Source organism: Lonchura striata, chromosome Z (genome assembly GCF_046129695.1).
Source record: "Lonchura striata isolate bLonStr1 chromosome Z, bLonStr1.mat, whole genome shotgun sequence".
NCBI classification, from domain to species: Eukaryota; Metazoa; Chordata; class Aves; order Passeriformes; family Estrildidae; genus Lonchura; species Lonchura striata.
Window position 1 is genome coordinate 56,482,250 of NC_134642.1, and position 15,925 is coordinate 56,498,174.

The following is a 15,925-nucleotide window of genomic DNA, read 5'->3' on the forward strand; positions in this document are numbered from 1 at the left end:
TATTCTTCAAGATTTAGAATTGTGGTCTGCATTTTAGAGTGATCTAGATTAATCTGGAGACTATTTGAAAAAGCCTTAATGATGTAGGTCAGAAGAAAGTGCTAGAGCAGCAAGTCTGATATAGACTAAGAAGCAAACCAATTTGTTAAATGGAAAAAAAACCCCAATGTGTTAAAAAATATTGTCCATAAATTTTTATTGAATTTTGATGAATTGCAACTAATGAAAAATATGCATATAAAAATAGAAATAAAAATACCATTACAACAAGCAAGAGAAGTTGTAAATCCAACTGTTGAGAAATCTTTTCCTAATACCTCTTTGGAACTATTTGTCAAGACTGAGACATTACAAGCCAGTCAAGTTCATTGGCTAAATTATACTTAGGACATTTGGAGTAGTTTAGTGGTACACTTAGGGGAATGTGGTGTTGTGATAAAACCCCTTTTCTTGATTACATGTAAACAATACACCAATAAAAATATGAGCTAGAGCTGTAATAATTATGGTTAAATATTGTAAATTTTTGAATTCTGGATATATTTAATGATTGTTTAGTCAGAACAAAAAAGAAAAGTTACTGTTCAAGCACTTTTTAAAATATTTAAAAATGAGACTCTTTAGTTATGGTGAAATTTCAGTTTGGAGGAGAGATACAGTCATTGTATAAAATTCATTGAAGTCCATAAAAATTACTGATGATGTTTTTCTTTCCCTAATGATAAAACATGAATATGTTTGTCATATTTAGAGCCCTAAATTGAAGGATAAAGTTAATATTATGACTGGATTGGAATTTTGCTGGTAGTTTCTAAATCAATCATTATTATCTCTTTGCTTTTATTGCAAGGAAAAGGGAAGACACCAAGCAGTCACATATTTACTTTAGGTTATAAAAAGCCTTATTTATCAAAGATAAATACAAGTATAAATAAAATTCAGGTGGAAAAATGTGAATAAAACTTTTGCTCTTACATTTTATGGGGAAGAGAAAAAACTGTAATAGTGTGTCTGAGGAAGAGCTCAGCTTAAATGGAGGTTTTCTGTTTCAATGGAGAAATAAATTTTTCACCTAAAACAATCAAAACATTAACAAAGAGGGGAAATATGGATGACTATAAAACCTTAAAAATTAGGGTTGTATAGAACACTCTTGAGGGAGTCTAGAGTAATTGTTTTAAAAAGGACAAGAGCACAAAAATATTTAAAATTTCCTGTATATAATAGACAAAGGATGGCAAAGTCCATTTATATATGGGGGTGCTAAAAAGATGATGCAGGGAAGGGACAAGTATTCATAACCATTTCTCTTCTGTATAAATAAATTAGCTGATGTGCCACTATCACACGAGGATGACGTACTGTCCTCTCATCCACTAAGGAGGATGTTCAATAACAATGTTTAAAGATAAATACTACAGACAGAAATCCTGGATGATTTGCTACAACCTAATACCAGTAGTTAAGATGTATTTCTTGCTAACATTAGTATCTAATAAATATGAAAGATTATAACACTTCTGAGAGGTATTTGAAGTAGACAAGGTTATGTGGGATACTTGTTAAATTGTGTTCAGCTTTAGGTGCTGTAATAGATACTGGATTCTATTGAACAAAACTGTAAAGCAGTAAGTTTCACATTTTCCTATGGAAAACAGGTCTTGTTCCAGCAAATTATAACTTTGCTTAAGGTAACCTCATAAAAACTACCTCAATGGCGTTCATTCAGTGAGATTCCATTTTTAAAATAACACTAAAATAACACTAAAATAATAAAACAGTGAATCAAGCATGTATTAAATAAATTCACATTCAAATAGTGCATATCTCATAAAATCCTCTTCAGTTGTGGTATTTCTAGTACATTTGTTGGATCATGCACTAGACAGATTAATTGTAAGCACTAGGTAGGATTTATTACCTAAAGATAAAAAAAGATGGTAAAAAAATTGTTGACTGTAAGATGATAGAGACTGCAAGAAGAGTAAAAATTTGATTTAGTGACCCTACTTTGTATTATTTCAGCATATTTGATTTAAATACAGATAATTTCTGTATTCCAAAGGGGGGGAAAAAAAGAAAGGAGTAAAGAACCAAACTGAACTTGTCTTAGAAAAAAATCTGGATGTTGCAGACAACATGAACTCAGAAGAATCTATCAGTGAGTAATTCCATCCCTAAAACATCTGTCCATGCTTTTCTGAGAGTAATCTTGAGTGAGGGAAAATGGGAAGTGTATGTCTGGTTATGGAACACAGTGTATTGTGCACAGTTCTGTAGTCTGGTTCTGAAAAAGAATTAAGGAATAAGGAATAATAGAACAAAATTCCACTGGAATGTGGAATGTAAAGTGCATTAATGTGAGAGCCTTTACCTCAATACATCTAGATATCAACAAAGGCAACATGTGAGAGAACAGCAATGTCCTGAGAAGGAAAGGCAGAGTGCTTAAGCATCATGAGACGGACCAGAAGGAAAAGAAAATGTCTGGAACCAAAAGTCAGACAAATTCAAGCAGGAAGGGGAACTTGTGTCTTCTTTGAGGGAAGGGGGTGACTCAATTGGAGGAGCTGTCAAAGGAAGGGTTTCTTTTCTAATACTCCCCATCCTGCTGTTCTTGGCTTTAGATTGAAAGATTATTCAGAAAATATGTTTTAGCTGGACACTTTAGATTTTAACATCCCTGATTTTAGCCTTCTTACAAGGTCAGCTGGGTAAAATTTAATGGCCTTTCATTCAAAGGGAATGAGCTGTATATTGAAACAATCTTTATCTGCTTTGATACCCAAAACAGAAAGAGTACCTCATGCTGTTAACTCCTCTGCTCTTATGAAAATAACACAGGACAATACATCAGTACCTCAAAAATCAGGAGAATTGCGTGTAGTAGTTACTTGAGGTACTCACAAAATGTAGTCCTCTTTCATCATTACTAAGTATTGTTTGATGTCTTGTGTGGAATTAGGACCACACAGGCTAAAAGCCAGCCTGAGGGCCAAGCTATAAAACGTATATATTAATCTCTGAACATTGCTGTCTATTCCTTCTGCCTGACTGTACTTTAAGGTCTTGCAAATAATAAGTACTAAAATATTTTGGACAATTTCTTCTTTTTATTCTGCTTCATGTAACACAAGAGCACAAAAATTTCTATAGTGGTGAGTGACTCATACTTTACCCAGAGTTAACTTAATCAGCAGTGACTAAATAATGAAGATGCTGCACCTTGGTTTCAGTAAAAGCAGAGATTTCAAAATTACCTTCCTATTTCCTATTAAAAAAGGAATAAAGAAAGTTGCTCTCCTACTTTGACTAAAATGGTCAAATGCTAAACAAGAATTTGCATTTATTTTGTATTTGTTATCTTGAAATGTAAGAAAAAGCAGTTGTAATTTTCCTGAGTTATCTCATTTCTTCCCATGCTAGCTGCAACTTATTCAATATTACCAATGGTAGTCAAGAAAATGAAATGCTCTGGTAAATTTTAAGTCATCAGAAATTCAAGGTTCAGAGGGTCAGTAATAGAATCTTACGTGTTTGGCAGACATAAACATAGCTAATCAGGTTATACAAATTTCTTCATTGTTAACAATAATCTGTGTAATTTGAGTCCTACTGTTTTGCAAATACTTTTTCCAAGTCACTTTAAGAATGAAAGTAATTATTTTTTTAAGAGGGTGTATGTTAAAAATGCACAGGTAATAATGGGGGGGCACAGTACCAATTTAAGTGCAGACTTTTTTGGAGTTGATTTTTTTACTTCTCCCTTGGCATGTTAACAGCAATTTAGCAAATAGTTGAGTGGCACTGGTGTCAAAATGTACTATATTAATGGTGTTCATTATGTCAGTATTTAGTATGGTAGGTACCCTTCAGCGTGTCTAAAATGTATGCTTGTCCAATTGAAATAGTGGAAACCAAAAGAGAGCAATGGGATTTGGACATCTGGAAAGCAAATGATGTGAGCAGGTAAGTGAGCAGGGCTTCACAGTGGTTAGTGTCTTGATAATTCTACTTTTATCTTTTTATTGAATTAATATAAATCTTGGGGAAGGTTTGGAATTTTGTAGATGAAGAGCTGATTCATTGTGACTGAGGTTCTAGTGGGAAAGAAGGCATACATAATTCTTTTTCTTAATGGAATCCTCATTTGTTTAATCACAGATTCACCAAGAACAAGAAAAGGAGAAACAGGAATGACCTCAGAACGCCACTGTGCTCAGAGAGCAGATTTTTTACTCTTTGGTAACTGGTTTGTACCACTGGATTTCAATTTTAAGGTGTTTTCCACGCACTTCTTTTGCATCACTGTCATGAACTGGCTCCATTTTCATCCTGGGGATTGTTACTCCACAGATGTTGAATGGGTACTACTGATCTTGTGTCTATTGTCTGTGTCACTGTGTAATACATTACTTGCCAGAGAACTCCCAGGGAAATGCTTTCACTTATAAACTGCAATGCAGTTGGAAACTTGTTTAAATTCATACAGAAAAATTTTGTATGTTCTCGGAGGAAAAACTTGAGAGGAAGCTACTTCGAGGCTATTTAGCTATGTAGGGAGATATTGCTCCAGTAACCCTATGGAGGCTTGAAGCCAAATTATGATGCACTCAGAGATACTTGCTAAATAAATTGGAGGCTGGATTTATCTGCTCAGTCTTGGAATTCATAATTTTACACAGCTTCCAACATCCATTTCCAATCTCTGGTACGATTGATTTGTCTTTGTTCTGATTCAAACAGGATTTTTCATGGAGGAAGCATGTTTCCCAATAGTAAACACAGTTTCAGACATATATAAAGTGAAGCATCTGCCTCTGAAGAACTTGAGAGATCTCCCATGACTACTATAGGATAAAAAGAAAACAATCGGCCCAAATAAAAAGTTCATGTTACAAGTCCCCATAAAAATGAACATTCCTATTCTAGAATGACTGCTATATCCCACCATACACCATTGAAGACCTAAGTAAAATATCAAGCTGGTTGCAATCATAATTATGGCTTTTTGTATTGTAGAGCTGTGACTTACCATAGCAGCCCATGGCTTGCTGACATTTTGGGCACTTCTTTTCTTCAGAGGCCCTGTTTTGTGTGAGTAGCTTAAAGCAGAATCCTGCATTCAGGCTGTAACTTCTGGTTTAGGAAGTTATGAATGGAAAAGCTGTGTGTTGAATATGAGAGCAATAAAATACCTCCTTTCTCATCTTTCTTGTAATGTCTATATGAATATTTTTAAATTCGTCTTTTTGATTGAAGGGGGTTTATGCTAAGGAGGTGTGGAGTGATTCTTCATATCATTGCTTCTAGTTCAACCCAAACACTAAAGAACTTTGAAAAAAAATTAGTTTAAGATTGATGTGCTGTTACTGTTAATACATGGTAGTAGGTATGAAAATGTCAGGAAAATGGGTGAAATGCATGGTTCTTTCAAAGGCTCCAGGGTAGGTGGTAATCAAATGCACTGTGCAGCCAAGTGGTGCAATGGCATGAGAAGAAGGGAAGCTGCTTGTAGAAGAATGAAAGGAGTCATAGGCAACACCAACCACTGCTGCAGTTACTGATGTGTGTCTGTTAAGTGCTGCTTCCTTTAGGTGTGTCCTCAGATTGCCATGATGCAGAGCAGTACACAATGGCAAGTGACACAAAGAATGTTTAGGCTGCACCCTTTTCCAGACCACATGAGAGTTGAAAAGCTGAAAAATTGTAAGCTGCGGGGAGGACTTTCAAATGGCTGCTTTAATTAAGATGAGCCCATGTATAAAGAGTATGTAGCTTTGTTTTGTTTTGTGCAGGAGCCATATGTCCCTCTCTGCAGAGTTCAGACAGGCTGTGCAGTGAGGTTGGCTAAGGGAAAGAAATAAACCTCTTGCAGGGAGCACTGCAATAGAGATGTGGCTATTTCAGCCTTTGCCACGGGGACCTAGATTACATTTTTCACAGATGATTGGCACCTGCTCCCTGTGCTTGACAGAGACCTTGAAATTGCAGGGGGATCCCTGAACTCTGCTTTCAACATGAGGCTCTATAGAATGCTAAGTACTTTCTGAAATAAGGTTTCAGTTGTCTTATATTAAGCATTCTCACAAAATGGAACATTTTGACCTTGTCATTTCAGTAAAAGGAGAAATGCAGCACCAGTCACCCCACAGTACTGGGATGTTTGAGAAATGTGCTGAATACTGTCTGAAAACTATTTGGCAGCCTAAAAAGATCTGGACAATAAATGCACATATGTTAACCTGTGTTTTGTTGTAAATTTGTACCTGTTACATAGAGCATCTGTGGCTGCATTTGAGCATTTAGGGTGCCCACATAAAATCATCTAAAAGTAATCCCTTCTTTCAAAGCACTTATTTTATAAGGAGATAGATCAGGACTTTGCTGTAAAAGATTTTGCTCTTAATAGGCTATAAAATCAGCTATTCTCATATAGACTGCTGACTCTTCTAATTGCCTTGTTTAAATCAAGCATTGTTTTGCAACTAGAATATTTTTTTTCAAACGGGGGAGATTCACAGAGGTGGTATTAACAAGGACTAGTTGAACTAGAAATATACAATACAGCTTAATTAATGTGTAAAGCTCACTTTCAAAGAGAAAATCACTCCCTCTAACTGCTGTATCATTAAGATTAGAGGCTGAAAAATCTTCCTTCCTGGAGGTTCTTAAGATAAAAATAAATCTGTGAGCTTTACATCTTTCATTTTTCATTTTTATTTCCATTCAGTTTTACTGATTGAGCACAAACTGTAAGAACTCCAAGTGTGTGCACACAAATGAAAAAATAAAGTACCTTTTTTTATAAGCTTCAAAAGCTTCAGAGGGACTGTATTACTTTCACTCAGCAAAATCTACTTTAAAAAAAAGAAGATAAAACCATATTTGATAGTTGCTGAAAGAGGGAATAATACAGATACAGACATTATGGCACAACATGCCATGCAGTTTCAATCTGCTACACTTCAGTAGCTCATCAGTCACAATGAGCCTGTTGTGAAAGGTTTTCTCCTATTTTTATAATTTCTAGGAGATCCCTGGAGGCATTGGGAAATATGTATATTTTTATGTGAGGGACCATGAACAAACTGCCTTTGCTATAATCTGAACAGTTGTTGATTGATAATTCTTATATGAATCCTAAAATGGAGATTTCCCAGCTGTGCTTTATGAGACTTATCATCTCATCTAATACCTATCACTCCTGAAAGACTGTTCCAAATCTCATCAGACTGGAAACATGAGATGGGTGGACTGGGTGATGCAAGTGCACACTCTACAGAGCCCTCATTCAGGCATTGTGTGTCAGCATTTGCCAGCAGACAGCATTTGGAGTCAAGTTAGAGACAGACAATGACAGATTTAGAATCTTGCTCCAGTTGTAAAGGCAGCCCAGTGCACATGCACAGACATGTAGTATGAGGAGCATGCTGAGGAGCTGTCAGTGCCTCCCTGCTATAAACAGCACCTGTGCTGCCAAATGGTGGTGCCACTCTGATTGAGCACAATCAGATCTTTCCACGCTGCTTCCAATTTATGAAACAAATTCCCAGGATGTAATCCCGCTTTCTCTGGGGGTGATTGGGTGGAAGAATTAAAAATTAGGATGCTAGTTCCCCAGTTCATGTGAGTAATTTGCTTGACCACATGATGGTGTGATCCAACAAGGTCTCTGCTCAGTAAATAAAAGCCATTTATATTAACCAGTGGGATGAACAGCACACTCTGTTGTATGGATCAGCCTCCAGAGTCTGGCTTACCTATAGATTCAGGATAAAGGTTTCTCTAGCCTTATCTCTGTGCTGTTCTGAATTGCCTTCAGTCAAATCTTGCCAGTGATACAGGACTGAGAAGTTGTTCACATCCCTCCAGTGCAAAGACGCACATTTTTCTCATGTTACATTTTTCTGAGATCAAGTCAAACTCACTTGCAAACATCACATTCTTTTTCTACTCATCTTGCCAAAACTCGCTTCTTAATATCCTATATAAAGCTTAGCTTAATTTCTATAGCTTGCCATTATGTGAGATGTTCTGCTATTTTGTTTATCTCTAGAGGTAATAAACAGGAAATGGCATTGAGATTTTCTTCCATTTCCTACCCATGCTGCTGTGGGACAAAATGCCCGTAAGAAAAAGAAGCCCACCAAAATTGCCCTTACGCCTGCTGAAGCTGTCAATAGAGCCTGTCCAAGGCACTCTAAGTACTACCTTCCCAGGCTGAAGTGTAACTATGAATTTCAAATTGGCCTTTGCATGTGGATTTACTGTGCACTAGCTGTCTATTAAGACTTCAAATCCACATAAAGGCCTCCAGTAGTGAGTTAACCAAGCCCCCAAGCCTCCAATCACTTATAAATATACCTCAGCTTCAAGGAAACTGTAAGGAGAAATACCCTATGCTAAATGTGGTGTATGTGTTTTTGTACTTTGCTGTCTCATAGTGGTATTAAGGGAAAAGTAAGTGGGAAACTGGGTTGGAAAATGTCAAAGTGGTGGTTGCCTGGGGAACTTGAATTCAGCTCTTTTTGCAGTACACTCACATCAGTCTCTGAGCACACTAATATATAGGGGTATTTTACAAAATTTGTTTCAGCATGGAAAAAAGCAATTAGTATTTTACTGTTACTTTCTACTCAGCAAATATGACTAGTTATTCTGTAGATGAAATTAAATTTTAGAAATTACATCAGAAACTTCATCCTTAGCATATATAGACAAAGTGTTAAGAAACAGGGAGAGGCCTACAACAAGAAGTCTTGGGTTACCTTAATGAATGAGAATCCTGTGACTTATTTTACTAATAATATTGAGAAAATGATGAAAATTTTTAGATTTTATCTGCATTTTTTCTTTAGAACCTCATCTATTGGTTTTATTCTTGTTCATAATATCGAAAAAAAAGGTTAGTATTGAAAAATAAAGGATTGGTATTTCATGGCTTAAAAGAAAATCTGGAAACTGTTACCATGTCTGAAAACTGTTATCACAATGTAATAATCTGAAGTTCTGCAGTACTGCCCTGATGGATGAAGGTGTGCCTGGAGTGTGTGCTGAGCTCAGTAGTAACTTCATATGCAGGAAGTGACTCTTTACAATGTCAACCCAACCACCTGCTCTAGTCCAGGCACTTCTCCTGCAGCAGTGCAGCTCTAGGGGAAAAATCTAACTATTGATTATGTAAGAGTGGCCACTGTGAGCCTGCAACAAGGTTTTTGTGAGAACTGTGCTCTTGCAGTTTGGCCTTTATTTTTGATGCATTTTTGTGAGAACCCCGGCCTTGCTCTGGGGTCTCATGTGGTGGTGAAATTCCTCCTCCAACCCGTGCTTCCAAAGAAAAACCCCACAGCCTCTTGTTCGTTCTCAAGATGATTTATTGCTAGATATCTAACATATTAGGTTCTCGGGCTGCGGCCCTTTGGTCAGTGGCCCAGGCAGAGAGGCACACACACCCTGACATCCTCTCTATCTGCTGTCTTCTTCGTCTCTCCCCCCGCCCAGGGCTGCTGCTATCTTTTATAAGATATATTACGTATAACATGTTTACAATTATTCCCCAATACCTACTACCTACGTTGCCAAGTGTTTTTCTACTCTAAACAAACCTGTGAGTGCCAACATCACCAAGAACATGGAGGTAAGGAAAAAGAAGGAGGAAGAACAGGATCAGCCCACTTTCCTCCATCTTAGAACTTCTGACCCCCATGTACAAAGTGAAAACCCCCCTGGACATGTGTTAAAACCCTCCTGTACAATACTAAAAAAATTTCCCCTCTACTTTGTAATTACTTATACTATACTATCTAACCTTTTGTGACTGCTTGTTCCACCTCCAAAGTTAGTGATTCATTCCATGGCTCAAACTCAAAATCACAGCTGTTTTTCAGCTGTCTGCCAGGGTCTAGAATGCTTCTGACCAAGGCCTGGAACCTCTAAAAATGTCTGAGAGACATTTTGACTTCCCAGACATTTTCTTGTCTTTATACCCAGAATGCCAGCTCTTTTTGCCTCTCAGATCTCCCATATAGTCTGGTCACTATGGTCCAGAGCCCGTTCATTTTTTTGTGTTCAAGGAAGTGTCCCAGACAAGCAGAAGAAAACAAAAATCAATCAGCACCTAAAACAGATGCATTTTTCCTATGAATAAATGATCAGCAAAATTACTATATCTATTTTATATTAAATTTATGTGTGCAGACATGTATTTGTGTTAATGAACTTCATTAGATTGGTGAAATAAACTGCTGGATTTCATTGAAATTAAAACACATAGAATTATTCTGAGATCACCCTGTCCTTCCTGCCTAGCTTTGTGCAAGCTATAAATTATAATAACCAATAAACTTTGCCAACAAACAACCAACTCCTGTTGGCTTTTGTTGTTTCCCCCTCTATTAATCATTCCACAGGGTCTATAGAACCTCACTATTCTACTTTTATCACCAAGCACAAATAGCTTTGGAGAAGTGTGCATCTTTTCCAGAACAGTCTCACAGGGAGATTGTGTGGGTAGGTGAAATATTTTTTTGAGATATTTTCTGATGGTTGTGTTCTGCCAACTGGCTCATCTCTACAACTATTTTCAACATATTTTTCAATCCAAGGCTCATTATTTTTAATTGTCAAAAAAGGTTACGTGTGCTGCATGACAGGACCATATTTACTATTATGAGAGAGCCACTCTTCTAGTAAGAGTCACATTAAGGTGCTATTTTGAAACGTTTTTCCACAAAGGAAATGAAAGATATTTTGTGGCAAGTGGTACCTCTGAAAACTCAAAGCACATCTGTGATGAGCTGCTCCCACTTGCCATTCCAAGTAGATGAGGTCCCTGTTTATGGCATTTCCTATTCAAACACCTGGTGTTTTTAAGAGGTTTTTGGAGAAAAATAGTTTTCTTCTCCTGTGCCCAGAGGACAAAAGGAGTTTCTCTCAGAGAATGCTGTCACCCAGATTGTTCTGTACAAATGGAAAGTAAAGGGAGACAACTTTTGCCTGTATAGCATAAAGCCAAATGTATCAAAATATGGTACTGTGATCCCTGGGTGAGCCACAGAATTGCTTCTGCCCTGACTCTGAAACTCTGTTGTAAATCTTGAAAGAAATTTCTTTATAAATTCTTACCTTCTCCTTTGCCTTTACCACTCACAATATTCTTCCTGAAGCAATTTAATGTTTAAAAAACCCATGAGTACTTTATAGGAGACCATTTCACAGGTGCAGGCATGCAGTGTCCCTTGTGTGGCATCTGAATGCCCTTTATTAACTAGAATCACGTTTTAGTGCATTATCTAACAGGCAGCAAACAGCATTGGCTCCCACGAGGCTGTTGTATTCAGCCAGCTTGTGTAATGAGCAAGGTGGCCATTAGCTTAGGATTCTGCTCATTGCTCTGCTCTGATGAATGCAAACTGCCTGTGCTCCTCAAGAACATTACAAGTATTTGGGAATTGAACATTGTTTACATAAAAAAAACTGTTGTAAAACCTAAAGATGACAATATATAAAGTCAGGCTTTTTTTACCAGTCAGGCCAGCTAGCTGGGAAAGTGTGTGGGAAGAGATAAAATGAAGAAAAGGATAGGACAAGCAGGAGCAAAAACAATACTTCCTTTGTGCAGATGGTTTTTATGAGTATTGCTGTCCAAACTTTGTCTTTGTTCAGCTTTAACTCTTTGTTGCTGTTACAGTCATGAAAGACAAAACTAGATCTTGAATCAAGAAAATATCCTATTTTAGAATGTTTCACAAGACTTTATTTATGTGTAACTTTTTCAGAAGATCTAAACATATTCTTACAGAGAAATAATTATCTAAGTCCTGCTCTCTAATTCATGGATCTTAAGCACTTGCTGAGCTGTTTTCACTAATTGCATAGCCAGTCATTGGCCCAAGCTATGCAACAAAATCATTAGTTACCTAGGTCATATAGTTGGTTGCACTCATCCTTTTCTGTGAGAAAACCAGTATTATATGCAAAGGGAGGCAGAAATTAACTGGACAAGAAAAAGAATTTCAAACTTTGCTTAATAAACTTATATATTAAAAAGTCCATTAGTACCTGTATTTCACAAACCAGAAGACCATGCTCTTACCTTGAAGGTTTGGTGTCAAGATCACTTCCAGCATTCAAAGTGACTTTCTGAGCCATGAACTGCTGAAGAGCAGTCTCATATCATCCTTGTAGGAGAAGGTGCCCTTTATTTATGCAAGATGAGGCAGGAAAATTTTTGCAGACTGCCTGATTTTTGGATGCTGCCCATTAGAGAGAGAAATTTTCACCATTGTGTTTAAGATTTAACAATAAAATTCAGTGTAGACATGAAGAAGTTGATTAGTAAATCTTGGATTTGGTTTCCTTTACCTGAGGCCAAATCACAGACCTCTTAAGGCAGATGTGTGTGTGCATGTGTACATGCAGAGAAGAAACTGAATCCCTCACTTGTTGCTGTTCCGTTCTTTTTGATTCTGTCTATAATTTTTGTGAGGAAGCAAAATCTATAAGTGATTTGAAGTGGATAAAGTTTCACTGTTTGGACTCAAGACAGCTGTGAAGAGTTTAAAATTCTGTCTTGCCTATATGAGTATATTAAAGCTAAGAAATCCCAACTAGCAGACTTCCAGGTGCATTTCATCCTGACTCTTAAACAGGTTACCTTCTTGCCAACTTGACATGGTTTGCTATGGGCATGTTATGAAGGATGCCTGGAGACTGCCATGTGCAGCAGTCTGCCTCCTCACTCTGCCATGCCTGCTGGGGACTCCACATTACTCATATTTGCAACTCACAATTATTATTTCACAAATGTCCTTTAAAATGTCACATGTAGTAGTGAAAATAGTAACAGTGTAATAGTAAAAGTAAATTTTGGAACAAATCCAGCCATCCTGCACAGAGCAGACAAATTCTAAGCAAGAAGACCTTAAAGAAAACTCAGTCTTAATTTGTATAGCCTTATAAATATATAATTTCAGTGAATGTGGTGGTGTGTCTCTATATATATTCTTATGTGTGTATATATGTGCATATATGCATTTTATATATGCCTATCTATGAAAAAAGTATAGGTCTATCTTCATGTGAATACTTGAGAAAGAACAAAGAGGGGGGTTATTAAATTAGGCAAAAAGTGGTTAAAGACCAAACATCTCTGATCAGACATTGTTTACTGTTTTACATTTTGGCTGTTTGTGATTAACCTTGCTAATTAGTTTATGCCTCTCAAATTTTGGATGATACTTCAAGAATTACCATGGGAAAAACCATGAAGAAGTATAAGATGGAGTTGTCAGGAGCTTATATTTACTTGATCTACATAGTCTAAAATATTATGCAATAAAATATTCTTATTAAGAAGGATGTTCTGGTGACTTGAGAGAGACTTCACTCCAATGATGTTTTTATGCAAAATGAGAAATTTTAAATGCTAGATTAAAGAAAAAAATCAAGGAAAAGGAAAGAGAAAGGAACACCTTGGTTGAATGCTTTCAATTTTCCTTATCTCCTCTGAGCAATTATGGATATATTGCTTTGGTTTTATGTACCACTTTATAAAATATAAAGGCCAGTTCAGACATTGGCTTTGCTGATTGAGGATTCCATTCCTACAGTGTCTGTCCAGCACACTTTGTGTAGGGCATTAGTTTTATCCTAATGTTTCCACAGGCATTTACATTTATTAGTGCAAATTGTAGAATATCTTTTTCCACCATGGTTTTGACACCAATAATATCCACTGTGCCTGAAGAGTTACCTTGAAATTTTGGGGATTTATTTACAGTGATATTAATGCACAGAGTAACAGGAATAGGAGTAACATGTTAAGAAGGGAATGTTACCAGATATCTAGAGGGTTACTTCAGATGGATGAGTGATCATCACCTGTATTATAGGAGCCCAAGAAGTGGTAAATCAGCACCTTGTCCATTTTATAGTACTTACAGGTAGTGGAAAAACCTGTTCACGTCACAATTTCTGAAATGTAAAACTAGATCCCACAGGCCAAAAAAAGGCACACTTCCTCAGTGGTACCTGAATGACTGTTAGTTGTAGAGAAAGTGAATTAAATGAAGATGCACACTTTCTGTTAGTCCTGCACTAGAATGATTAAATTTCTCAGTGCTGTTGACTTAGATCTGTCAGCTTGTTTATGATGGAGGCTATGGGAACTGTCAGTGGAGACCTCATTGATAGTGTAAATTAGCCCTGGGTATAGGTAAAGCTTTATACTGTTGTACTAGTGTTAGCATTGACATATGAACAAATGTATTCAGGCTTGGATCTTTGTGTGAATGGATGAGTTTTTTGCCTTGTGAGTTATTATGAAAATTCTAAAAATTCCCTTATGTATAGTCTAAAAATATTTAAAACAGTCAGGAAAATGTGAGTGCTTTTAAAAATCCCCTTTAAAAAGGTATCCATAAGACTTACATCATAAGCAGCATCAAAGTCTTCTAATCTTGATGCTATTTTTATTCACTATTAGTGTAATTAGTTACGTGAATCTGACTGAAGGTATCACTTTACTCAGGAAAATAGAAAAAACTAATTAAAGACATTTTCAAATAGCCTTTTTCAGACAATATTGCAGTGAGTAAGACAAAATGATCAGGCAAGGCAGTGGGAGCAATTTTAGGTATCTAGCAGATTGAAGAAGTGCTTTAATTTTTATTCCTTAATGTGTGCAGTATTAAGCCAGTGGGGCAAACAATCAGCATTTTCTTAATATAGACACAAAGGAAAAGGAAAAAGAATGAGAAGATCAAACTGCAGCCAGACCTAGAAAGTACAGTCAGAAACCTTGTTAATTTAGATTGCTCTGAGGTGGCTCACCATCTTCAAAATTATTTTTGAGGCGGAAACAAAGGACAAGGCAATGCCTTTTGAAGTAAATCCCTTTTTTCTTCTGGTAATGAAGTCTGACAGACTGTCTTTGATCTTTGAAACAATCTACAAACTTGTATGGCTTTGATCGCTAACATAGTGGATGTGGTGTTATTTTCTCTGTGTGTTGAAAGTGGGTCTTACCCAGCCTAGTTAGTACGGTGCTAATTGAGATACAGAGAAGCCTTACCCTGAGCACAGAAGTGAGGTATTTCTAACAGAAGACACACCTGCACTCCTATCCTGTCTTTTCAGAGTGAAAGCCTGCAATAGAGAATCACAGACTGCAGCACTCTCTAGTGCTGCCTCCCCTTGTCATATACTTGTGGTTTTACAGGATTAACACAAGTAGGTTATGTTTATGTCTCTCAGTTTGTATAAGCTTTGTCTCACTGTGTCGTATTTCTGGAGAGTCTACTGGTGCTTGCCAGCAGACACTCTATTAGCACAGTAACATGATGACAGAATTCCCTTTTTTTCATTGGAGTGCTGCACTGAGCACTGCCAGGCAGACACAGGAAACGTGCCTGTGGAGGGCTGCCTCTCTGTGCTGGGGTCTCTTAGGAAAACCCATATTTTTCTAAAGAAACAAACCCCAGGTTTAAGCATGACATTGCAGTTTGATGAATTGTTTCTGAAATAAAGGGGGGAAGTATGAAATTTCATGGCATGTGCTTGGAACAAATGGGCTCAAAAGTCCTGCAATGGGTTTAAATAAGTGGAGCTGATTTAATTATTAGCCACTGATATAATAATTTATGTTAATTTAGAAGGCAAATTTTTTTGCTCCGTCTTATTTATGATAACATTTTAAATGCATTATTCTTCTCTGAAAGCACAAAGCAGAGGAAGGCTGGGAAAGGATTTTCTGCCCTTGAAAATGGACATTTTACCTGTCTGCATGTGCAAATAACCCAGTTTTGCTGGTGGCTGTTGCTTTTATACAGTGATAAACAAGAGCAAATGGTATGGCAAAAAGTTTATGAGATTAAGGCTGTATAATAAGTGTTATCAAAATGTTTTTGAAATACCATATTCT